Source organism: Carassius carassius, chromosome 31 (assembly GCF_963082965.1).
Source record: "Carassius carassius chromosome 31, fCarCar2.1, whole genome shotgun sequence".
Classification (NCBI taxonomy): Eukaryota; Metazoa; Chordata; class Actinopteri; order Cypriniformes; family Cyprinidae; genus Carassius; species Carassius carassius.
In genome coordinates this window covers 4,214,004-4,224,961 of record NC_081785.1, presented here as the reverse complement: position 1 = coordinate 4,224,961, position 10,958 = coordinate 4,214,004, and positions in this window count along the sequence as shown.

Here is a 10,958-nt window from a genome sequence, read left to right as displayed (position 1 = left end):
TATATACATATATATATATATATATCCACACACAAAAAGCACAGAGAAACGATATCGTTGGAATCACTTTCAGAACGATTTTTTTTTTCTGATGAACGATAAAAACATTGCCAACCAATCAGAATCAATCCTGCTGTGATGAGCTCAAGAATTTAAAGCAGCAGACGCGCGTCCGCTTAGAATACACAAACCATATCGTTCGCTGGAGTGGACGCTAATATCGTTATCTTTATAGTTATCGTTCTTGGTGTGAGTGGGCCTTTAGACTGTGAGGTGCAGGAGATCACATGACAGATTTCTTATCTTAGCCTGCCATTGTGTAATGACCTTTAGACAATGTTCAGTAATGATTCTCCACCTAAATTGGTCATATACTGTATGTATACAGGGTGTCACTTTCACTTATTATTACCCGCATCGTTCCCGATGTGTTGCTTTACCGTAAAGCATGGGCATATAAGTACATGCATTCGGTTTGAAGTAACATCACAATAGTGCCACTCTTTTTATTTCTGTGTGTCTGCAAAATGTGTCAGTTGATGTAAAATCGGAACTAAATGCCTATAAAAACTAAACAAACATGAAACTATTATTTTCTGTATCATTTCTTTGTGTGATGGTTTGTACCTGGTTTAATATCTTCTCAACACAGAGAAGACACATAGCAAGCGTTTGCAGTTGATACAAGAGTGTTAAGTGACTGTGCACTGCACTAACCCAGATCCTCTTTGAACCAGGGGCTTTACATGGATTATGCCTGGCAACGTCACTAAGTACATCCAAATGCTGAAATACACAAGTGCACACACACAACACGGATAAACACAAGCAAGTGTAAACCTAGGTGTTGGGGACAGCTGGCAAATCGTGATATTGAAGTCTGCTGCCATGCAGTAATGTACAGCAACATTGTTAACAGGCTGGAAAATTTTCAATTATTTGAGAAGATTAAGATTTAGATAAAGAACAGATCATAATCATAATGGAGGAAATAGGGAATGATATATTGGTTCAAATATTATACTTACAATTAAAAAACTTTTTTTATTACAAATTAATTATATATATACCATTATATTTATTTAACAGCACAATTATGTGCACATGTGAATTTTGAACAGATGTTGCTCATGTGGTGCACTAATTTCTGACATAAAAATAAAAAATACTAAGATGTTTAATTTTACAGTTCTCTAATCAAAATAGGGAACTGTAATAAACTGTAATAAAATGTCAGCACTGTATTCACCATAAACAAATGCCACAGACACACATATACATACACATATATTGACCTACATTAAGTGGCATCTTGGCCTGTGATTAAAGAAAATATAATATGATTGGTCTTTATATTAAATAATCTCTCTCTCTCTTTTTTAACATTGAATGAATGTTCTTTGCTTTGGGAAAATAAATATTGTTGTATTATATAGAATAAAAATGAGGTTTGAACCAAACTATAATAATTTAATTAAAAAATAATAATATATATATTTTTTTTTTTTTTCTTAATGACGCTGTTCTTTTCAGAAAGTCTGAAACACCCTTTTTATATAAATTCTTTTTTTTTTTATTACAACAAAAGCATATTCCTGTTACAAAGTTATTTAAAAAATTAACATAGCTGCAGTGATGCTTGTCAAGAAACATGGCCTCGCTTGTGATAATAGTTATAAACAACCAGGCTAAAACACAGCGTCATCCAATGAATCACGTTTTCTGTTTTTCTCTTTGTGGAGAAAGAAACAGTGCTGTCTTCATCAGATGGAGATAAATGTCCTCTGCTGTCCAAGCTGAAAGAGATGTTCTCAAGCGTGGCCTGAGTCCTGACTTTCGTATGGCACTTATCACACAACCTCAAAAGCAAAACACACATGTAAGCACCATCAGCCAAGACTGCAATATATTTCTGCTCTTATCAGAGACACGCTTCTCTACTCTTCTACAGTCTCTTGATGATTTTCTTCTGCCACATTTGTGACAATGCATTTCAGGATATGCATCAGTGACACTTGTACACGGTTTCCATTTTCATTTCTGATAATGACTGGACATGATAAAAAAAAAACTTCTAAAGAGAGCATGTGAATTCCCTTGACAAAAGTGCAGATTCTTTTTCTTTGTTGACAAATTTCCAATTGAAAATAGCTGTTGTTTTTTTAAATAGCTCTTGCTCTCTCATGCAGAAATTTCACCTGTGATCGGTAACCTTATTTAGCATGTGAAGCAAATGGGTGACAATTCATTTTCATTTCATACATTTGCTCTTCAGCGCAGGTGCTGATTGAGACACACTCTCACCACCCTTTCTTCTGAGTCACAGCACTCTGCTGGTCTGTTCTTCTTCATCTCCCAGCCCACCTCCTCGTCGCCTCCTTTACATCTCGCATCCCCTGTTCACCCTTTTATACACACAAACTCTCCAGCGTCCTTTAGCCAGAACTCATTAACAAATGCTGACAGGAGCTCCAAAGGCACTCTAACTCTGACTCACTGGGTTTTTGTGATAGTCCAAATGCATTTGTATATCAGATATCATTTGAATAATCATTTAAATCCATAAACATGTGCACACATCCCTCATTGTAAAGCTTACTATAAACACTGTGGTGATTTTGCCGTGTTCTTCCTTCCAGGGATTCATATTTATACACTTTGGCAATCCAGTGATGGTAAAGAGCGAGGATGTGTGTGGGGGATGGGAAATGGGAATTGCATAACCTCCGAGCTTAATCTTAGCATGAAGTGGCCACCAAGACAAAGAGGGAAAGAAGAGGAGGGAGGGAAGAATAAAGAGAAGAGGGAGAGAGTATGAAAGAGAGAGAGTCTCCCTTTGCCCTCATAGTGAAAGGTGGAAAAATCAAATTATGCTGCAATAAGAGGTGTGAAAACAGGATGACTGGGACAATGATGTACAGTTCAAGAGTGTTTACTTGGAAAAAGCAAATATGTGGCTCCAGGCGATGTGCAAAATATATACACATTGCAAAAAATAAGAGTTTACATAGCTTAGCTCCTCCCACCACAAAATAAATACAGAAAAGAGTAAATAAATGCAGAATAAATAGTACAGAAAAGAAACAGAAAACTATACAGTATTTTGCTATAATAAATGTTAATATTATTTATTATTGTGATAAACAATTTACTAACATTTTACAATATTAAAAACACCAAATTCTTTAATTAAATTATAGCTCACATTTGTTTGGGTCTAAAATTTTGTTGCTTCTTTTACTCTTGTGTATAAAAATATTGTGGTAGTACTATGGTGCAGTTATAATAATCAGTATTATCACGTATAATATTATAGTACTCTGAATTATAATATGAGTATGCATATCATATTTATAAGCCATGGTATTTAGGCTACTGTAGCCTACATGGTACTCGATAAAATTTATATGGTTTATTGTGGGGTTCCAAATTTGGGATTCAAAATCTAATTTAACCTGGGAATGAATAGAAAGTTTTGGAATTAAAAACATAAATGCAATAAAGTTAATAAAGAAAAAATCACCATATCAAAAAGGCAACAGTGTTTTTAAAGCTATTTATTATTGCTATTTTAATGTAAAGAAATACAACTTGTTTGCAAATGAGACATGTGAGACTGACAGCTAGTGGTCAAAGAGGAGTAGTTTATCAGGCAGCTTCCAACATCTTCATTAAAGGGTAAGTTCACCCAAATAGCAAAATTATGTCATTAATAACTTACCCTCATGTTGTTCCAAACCCGTAAGACCTCTGTTTATCTTTGGAACACAGTTTAAGATATTTTAGATTTAGTCCGAGAGCTCTCAGTCCCTCCATTGAAACTGTGTGTACGGTAAACTGTCCAAATGACCCTGCCAACCATGGGCGTAGGTTTGGTCTCAGCTTTGGTGGGGACACCCCCAACCCCCGCCCCACCCCGGAATTATTTTGTTGTAAGATACAAGTGATTTTATGGTGATTTCCTTTTTTATTTCAGACTGTTGGCAATACAGAATATCACAATACAGAAGTGAATCTACTTCATCTCATTATATTGTATCCTGACCCCGATATACCATCCTTTATACTGTCCCTAAATCTCAAAAATGCACTCTCAAAAAATAAAAATAAAAACCTGAGACTGTGTAATGCTGAACAACCAAACGTTTTATTAACATAAATTATGTACATTAGTATTTACACTAACAAAAAATACTCTGCCACAAGGAAACAAATCTAAATAAATAAATATAATAACCCTTTTCTATTATAAACACTATTTACCCTCCAGTACACTCACATTTATGTTGACTGCAAGATTCTAAGTTAAGGTACAGGCTAATTGACATTGTTACTTGCTAACGTAGCATTCTATCATCCTGGGTAACACATACTATCACCAGTTAATACTATTTTCCACAGTAGAATCTGCATTTGAAAGCCTGGTCAGTCACTACTGCTAGTTTATTTGTGTGGCTACTGGATAGCTAGTTATTTTGCCTAATTAACATTACACTCTGACTCTGCTTTACGAAAAAGCTTCTTATGTCCCCTTTTTTCTTCTTGGGTGGCATCTACAAAGTACAAAAAGGGGCAAAAATACTGAATATTAAAATGTTTTTACTGGCCTTTGTATGTGGCACAGAGACAGCCCTGGTAATTTACCGTCGGCCGTCGTCAACATGCGCGCGCGCACACACACACCACCCGCTCGCTGCTAATGCAAGCACAAAAGTAGTCCCGGCCCGCACATGTAGCCTGTCAGATACCCCGCCGCCAATCAAATTACAGCGTTTCTTGTACTGTCGTCGTGGCCGTTAGAATCGATCCAAATAGCAGTGCAAAGATACAAATAGCAGTTCAAAGGAGCTTGCTAAATATTGGTGGGGACAAATTTGTCATCTCAAAATATTGATAGGGACTAGTACCTAGCGTCCCCCCCTAAGCCTACGCCCATGCTGCCAACGACGGGATGGCTTTGCAGTATTGCTTTATTATGGGGGAAGTTGTGGCCTAATGGTTAGAGAGTCGGACTTGCAATCGAAAGGTTGTGAGTTCGAGTCTCGGGCTGGCAGGAATTGTAGGTGAGGGGAGTGCATGTAAAGTGCTCTCTCCACCCTCAGTACCACGACTTAGGTGCCCTTGAGCAAGGCATCGAACCCCCAACTGCTCCCCGGGCGCTGCAGCATAAATGGCTGCCCTCTGTGTGTGTGTGCGTGCGTGCGTGCATGCACACTTCGGATGGGTTAAATGCAGAGCACGAATTCTGAGTATGGGTCACCATACTTGGCTGAATGTCATTTCATGTCCAGAAAGGTAAAAAAACATCATCAAAGTAGTCCATGTCACATCAGAGGGTCAGTTAGAGTTTTTTGAAGCATCGAAAATACATTTTGGTCCAAAAATAGCAAAACCTACGACTTTATTCAGCATTGTCTTCTCTACCGTGTCTGTTGTGAGAGAGAGTTCAAAACAAAGCAGTTTTTGATATCCGGTTCGCGAACTTATCATTCGATGTAACCGGATCTTGTTGAACCAGTTCACCAAATCGAACTGAATCATTTTAAACGGTTCGCGTCTCCAATACGCATTAATCCCCAATGACTTAAAGTGTAACTAAACCCCTGCTCAGAGCCTGACTCCGCCCACTGACAATATTTGAAAAATGCTGAAAAGTGGGCAGATCACAGCGGAGATAGAGGGGACGAACCTAGGGCAGGGCTGAGCGAGAGCGGCGTGATCCTGAGACCCGCAGTGACGGATTGATTGACAGCTGCTGTCAGAGACGCTAAAATGGAGAGTAACTGTAATGACGCAGGTAGCTTTGCAACAGAGCGCTCATTTGAAGTAGAGGACTTTTCTCCCCCACTTTCACCTGAAGTGGAGGGTGTCGAGGTGTCTGTTCATATCAATTCGAGCCGCTGGCTCAAACTGCGGTCTTAACTCCCGCACCGCGTCGCTTTTCAGCGCGAGCTGTGTGGAGAAGCCCATTTCCACCTCCATTGCGTAGGAGAAGCAATCCTGTGTAAAACGCAGTTTGCTCACTCGAGCTCTAGGCGGGAACTTGCGGTCTTCCAGGCCAAGTGCATGCAACCACTGGCGCTTAATTTTAAAGTCTGCTGGTAAACTATGCAGTCCAGCAGTGCTGTCGCAACCAGCAACACACCTCCGTACCATCCTGACCACTGTACTAAATACAGATAAATCTACGCTAACTTGAAGATCTAAATAACTATATAATTGCTTGTGATAAAGTTCGTATGGCAGAGAAGGAAGGAGACCAGGGTCGGCGTACTGAGGCTCGTGGGAACTTTATTACACTGAATCCAAGAACGGAAAACAAAGTCGCGCCACATGCGCATAAATCATAACATTGATACTTTCAGGCTCTCGCTTTCTGTCGGTCGTTTCCTCCCACGGGTCCTCAGGTCTCTCCTTTGTCTCTGGTTCCCAGCTGGCTTAAATACTGCTTCCCCACGCCAATCACTGCAATGAGAAGCAGGTGTCACTTGTCTCTCACTTAACTCACTTACCACCGCTGATCTCCTCACTCTCTCTCCCGTCGCAGACCTCGCTAAACCACACCTCCCCTGCCACATACCCCCACCGCCCGACTCAGGCCGGGGAGCCATCCGGCCTGCAGCCCCCTCCCCCCCCCCCCCATTCCTGGAGAGGAAGTCGGCCACAGCCATCTGCGCCCCCGGCCTGTGAATCACCTTGAACTTAAATGGCTGTAAAGCTAGATACCAACGGGTGATTCGCGCGTTGGTATCCTTCATGCGGTGGAGCCACTGGAGGGGCGCGTGGTCCGAGCAGAGGGTGAACTCCCGGCCCAGGAGGTAGTAACGAAGGGTGAGGACCGCCCACCTGATGGCCAAACACTCCTTTTCTATGGTGCTGTACTTAGCCTCTCTCTTAGAGAGCTTCCGGCTAATGTACAGCACCGGGCGATCCCCCCCCCCCACCTCCTGGGACAGGACCACGCCCAGCCCCCTGTCCGACGCGTCAGTCTGCAACAAAAAGGGGAGAGAAAAGTTAGGAGAGTGCAGGAGCGGTCCACCACACAGGGCAGCCTTAACTCGGGTAAAGGGCTGTTGGCACCGCTCCGTCCATTGGACCGTATCTGGTACCTCCTTTTTAGTGAGGTCAGTCAGGGGGCTAGTGAGGTCCGAATAACCAGGAATAAATCTTCTATAATATCCCGCCAGCCCCAGGAACTGCCTCACCTCCTTTTTGGTCTTGGGTCTGGGGCAAGTCGCAATTGCTGCCGTCTTGTCAATTTGGGGACGCACTTGCCCGTGACCCAAGTGGAAGCCCAGATACCTTACCTCCACCCGCCCAACCGCGCACTTCTTCGGGTTGGCCGTTAGCCCCGCCCGTCTCAGCGCCTCGAGGACAGCCCTCACATGCTCCATATGCCGCCGCCAGTCGCCACTATAAATGATAATATCATCCAGGTAGGCGGCGGCATATGCAGCATGCGGGCGCAGCACTCGATCCATGAGACGCTGGAACGTAGCGGGGGCCCCGAACAAGCCGAACGGAAGCGTCACAAATTGGTGTAAACCAAACGGCGTGGTGAAGGCTGTTTTTTCTCTAGACATGGGAGATAAGGGGATCTGCCAATATCCTTTTGTCAAGTCCAATGTCCAATAAAAGCGAGCCGTACCTAACCGATCGAGCAACTCGTCAATCCGTGGCATTGGATAAGCATCAAATTTTGACACTGCGTTCACCCTGCGATAGTCCACACAAAATCGCACCGAGCCGTCCATTTTAGGGACCAAAACAATCGGGCTCGCCCAATCACTGTGGGACTCCTCGATTACTCCTAACCCCAGCATCGCCTCTAATTCTGTCTGAACCACCTTTTTCTTGTGTTCAGGTAATCTATATGGCCGGCTGCGAACCACCACGCCCGGCTCTGTCTCAATATGGTGCTGAATCAGATTAGTACGACCAGGTAGAGGCGAAAACACGTCTGCAAATTCGGACTGTAACTGTCCAATGTCAGTGAGCTGCGAGGGCGAGAGGTGATCCCCTCCCGGGGCCAGGGCGAGGGATTTTTCTTTAATGATCGTCTCTGGCCCGAGATCCTCCTCTCCGCTCACTGCCGTCGCTAGCAACACTGACTCCTCTTCGCTCCATTTTTTAAGGAGGTTGAGGTGGTAAATTTGCCTGGAGTCGCCTCTGTCTGTTCGTACTACTTCATAATTGAGATCGCCTATTCGCTGTGTGACCTCAAAGGGTCCTTGCCACTTTGATAATAATTTGGAGCTGGAGGTTGGCAGTAATACAAGCACTTTATCTCCCGGTGCAAATTCTCGGAGCTTAGTTCCCCTGTTATACAGCTGGCTTTGTCTGCCCTGGGCCTGAAGCAAATTCTCCATTGAGAGCCGCCCCAGTGTATGGAGTTTTGCTCTCAGGTCCATGACATACTGAATTTCATTTTTGCTATCCGAATGTCCGTCCTCCCAAGTTTCTTTCAGGACGTCCAGCACCCCGCGGGGCTGGCGTCCGTAAAGAAGCTCGAAGGGGGACCTCGCGCACAGCGAATAAGAGGGGCTCTAGCCATCTATCCCAATTTTTCGCATCTTCTTGTACGAATTTACGAATCATTGTTTTAAAAATGCGATTAAATCGTTCGACCAGTCCGTCTGTTTGTGGGTGATAGACGCTGGTCCGTACCGCTTTAATGCCCAATAATTCGTATAATTCGCGTAACGTGCGTGACATAAACGCGGTGCCTTGGTCCGTGAGAATCTCTTTTGGGATTCTCGAAGATTAAACGAAATTAAACGAAACGGGGGGTTTATTATACATTGCAGCAAACCTTTTAAACTTGTTGTTGGCCTGTCGTCGTTGTAATGTGAATCTCCTGTTTGTTTGTAACGTTATATGCTTTGTTGGTAAAAGTAACATTTCACGCTAGCGGTGGTTACTGACGTGGTGTGGTTGACAGTACTTTCCAGCAAAGGTTATATTGCAGATCATACAATAGTGTTTATTTAAACTGCAGAAGACAGCACTGAATGGACGCATTTGTTTTGCTTTGAAAAAAAAGCGGTATTTATCACTGATCGTTTGAATGTATTTGAATGGACTTTACGGCTCGCCTAGTAAGTGACAGTGCACGTAATGACACTATGTAACGTCAGGTTTATCGTATATAATGTGATTATCAGAAACAAACATAATCGCAGACGCTTGTTTTACAGTTTAGTGTAATCTGCCTAATACTTCTCATGAGTAAAACCGAGCTGTGAGCTCTGATTTCAGGTTACTGTTTCTCCACGTGGGTACATGGATGAGTCCTTTAGGCTGTTTGCATTAGATTGCATTCTTTTCCAGGGGTCACTATTGCATGAACCAAGATTAAACGAAACAGGGCGTCCGCCACACTCTTCAGAGCGCCACTGCTTCGGGATATCGTGTTGCATAATCCACTATGACTAACGCAAAATGATGTCCCCGTGCGGATCGTTCTAATGGCCCGATGAGGTCCATACCAATTCGTTCGAAGGGGACCTGCACTAGAGGTAGAGGGCGCAACGGCGCTTTTGGGGTGGCCGGTGGGTTCACCAACTGACATTCCCGACACGACGCGCACCATCTGCGGACGTTCTCGTGAATGCCCGGCCAAAAAAATCGGGTCATTAGACGATTTAGCGTGGCTGTCATACCTAAATGCCCCGCCATTGGATTGCAATGTGCCGCCTGGAAAAGCATTTCCCGACGGCTCTTAGGTACTAATAATTGGGCCGTATCTTCCTTTGTCTGAGTGTCATGGGTCACTCGATACAACCGGTCCTTAATAACGGCAAAATATGGATAAGAGAGCGCGCGGTCAGGATGGAGGACCTGCCCATCGATGGTACGGACCTGCTCGAATGCATGTTTAAGGGTCTCATCCTGGGACTGCTCCAGGGGAAAGTCATCGCGACTGGAAAGGTTTAGCCTTGCCAACTCGCTCGGTTCCCCTGAAGCTTCCCCACTGGGTCCGGGTACAGATTCTCCCACCTGAGCGCACGCCCCGCCAACCGGGCCTCTCTTTTTCCCAGAGGCATCCACTGTTAAACACCCCAATAATTGTTCAAAAGCTGGCCAATTGGTACCCAAGATTAGTGGATGCCGGAGGCGCGGACTAACGGCCACCTCCACATAATGCTTTTGTCCCCTAAATTTGATGCCTATGGTTTTTATGGGGTATTCCACTATATCCCCGTGCACACACCTCACCTTAACCACGCGGCCCGTATCCAATGCCCCGGATTGTATCAGGCTTTGATGGATGGAGGTCTGGTTACAACCTGAATCCACCAAAGCCTGATAGGTACCCCCCTTAATACTCACGGGTATTTGGTACAACCCGGCTTGATCGGGGGCAGCCTGCGGGTCGTCCGGGATCCGGACCCACGTCCCCACCTCCATAACCGGGCACCGGTCCACGAAATGGCCCGGATCCCCGCAACGCCAGCAGGCCGGCCCAGGCCTCCCCGCCACCCTAGTGGTTGGAAGTGGGTCAGGTGATTGACGTGGGGAAGCAGCTGGTAGCTCAGCCAGTCCCTCACCGTGCGGCGGCCCCATTCCCCTGGCCGGACCCCGTGACATGGCGGCCGGCTCCGTCCCTGCTCTCCAACGGGGTGCGGCCCTCGGTGGCCCCGTGTACCGAGACCTGGGTAAAGGGACAGGCTTTGGAGGAAGAGGAGAGAGAGAGGTGGGGAAGAGAGAGAGAGAGAGACAGATGGAAGGGGTTCGCCGACCCCGGAACACGCCGCCAGCTGATCCTCCGCCAGTTGGATGGCCAGATCCAGCGACGCCGGCCGGTGGCACTGGACCCACTGAGCAGTCCTCTTCGGGAGTCGTGAGATGAACTGCTCCAGCACCACGGTGTTGATAATGGTCTCGGCGTCGCTTCCTCCGACCAACAGCCATTTGTGGCAGGAGTCCCGGAGCTGCTGGGCTAAGACAAAGGGCCG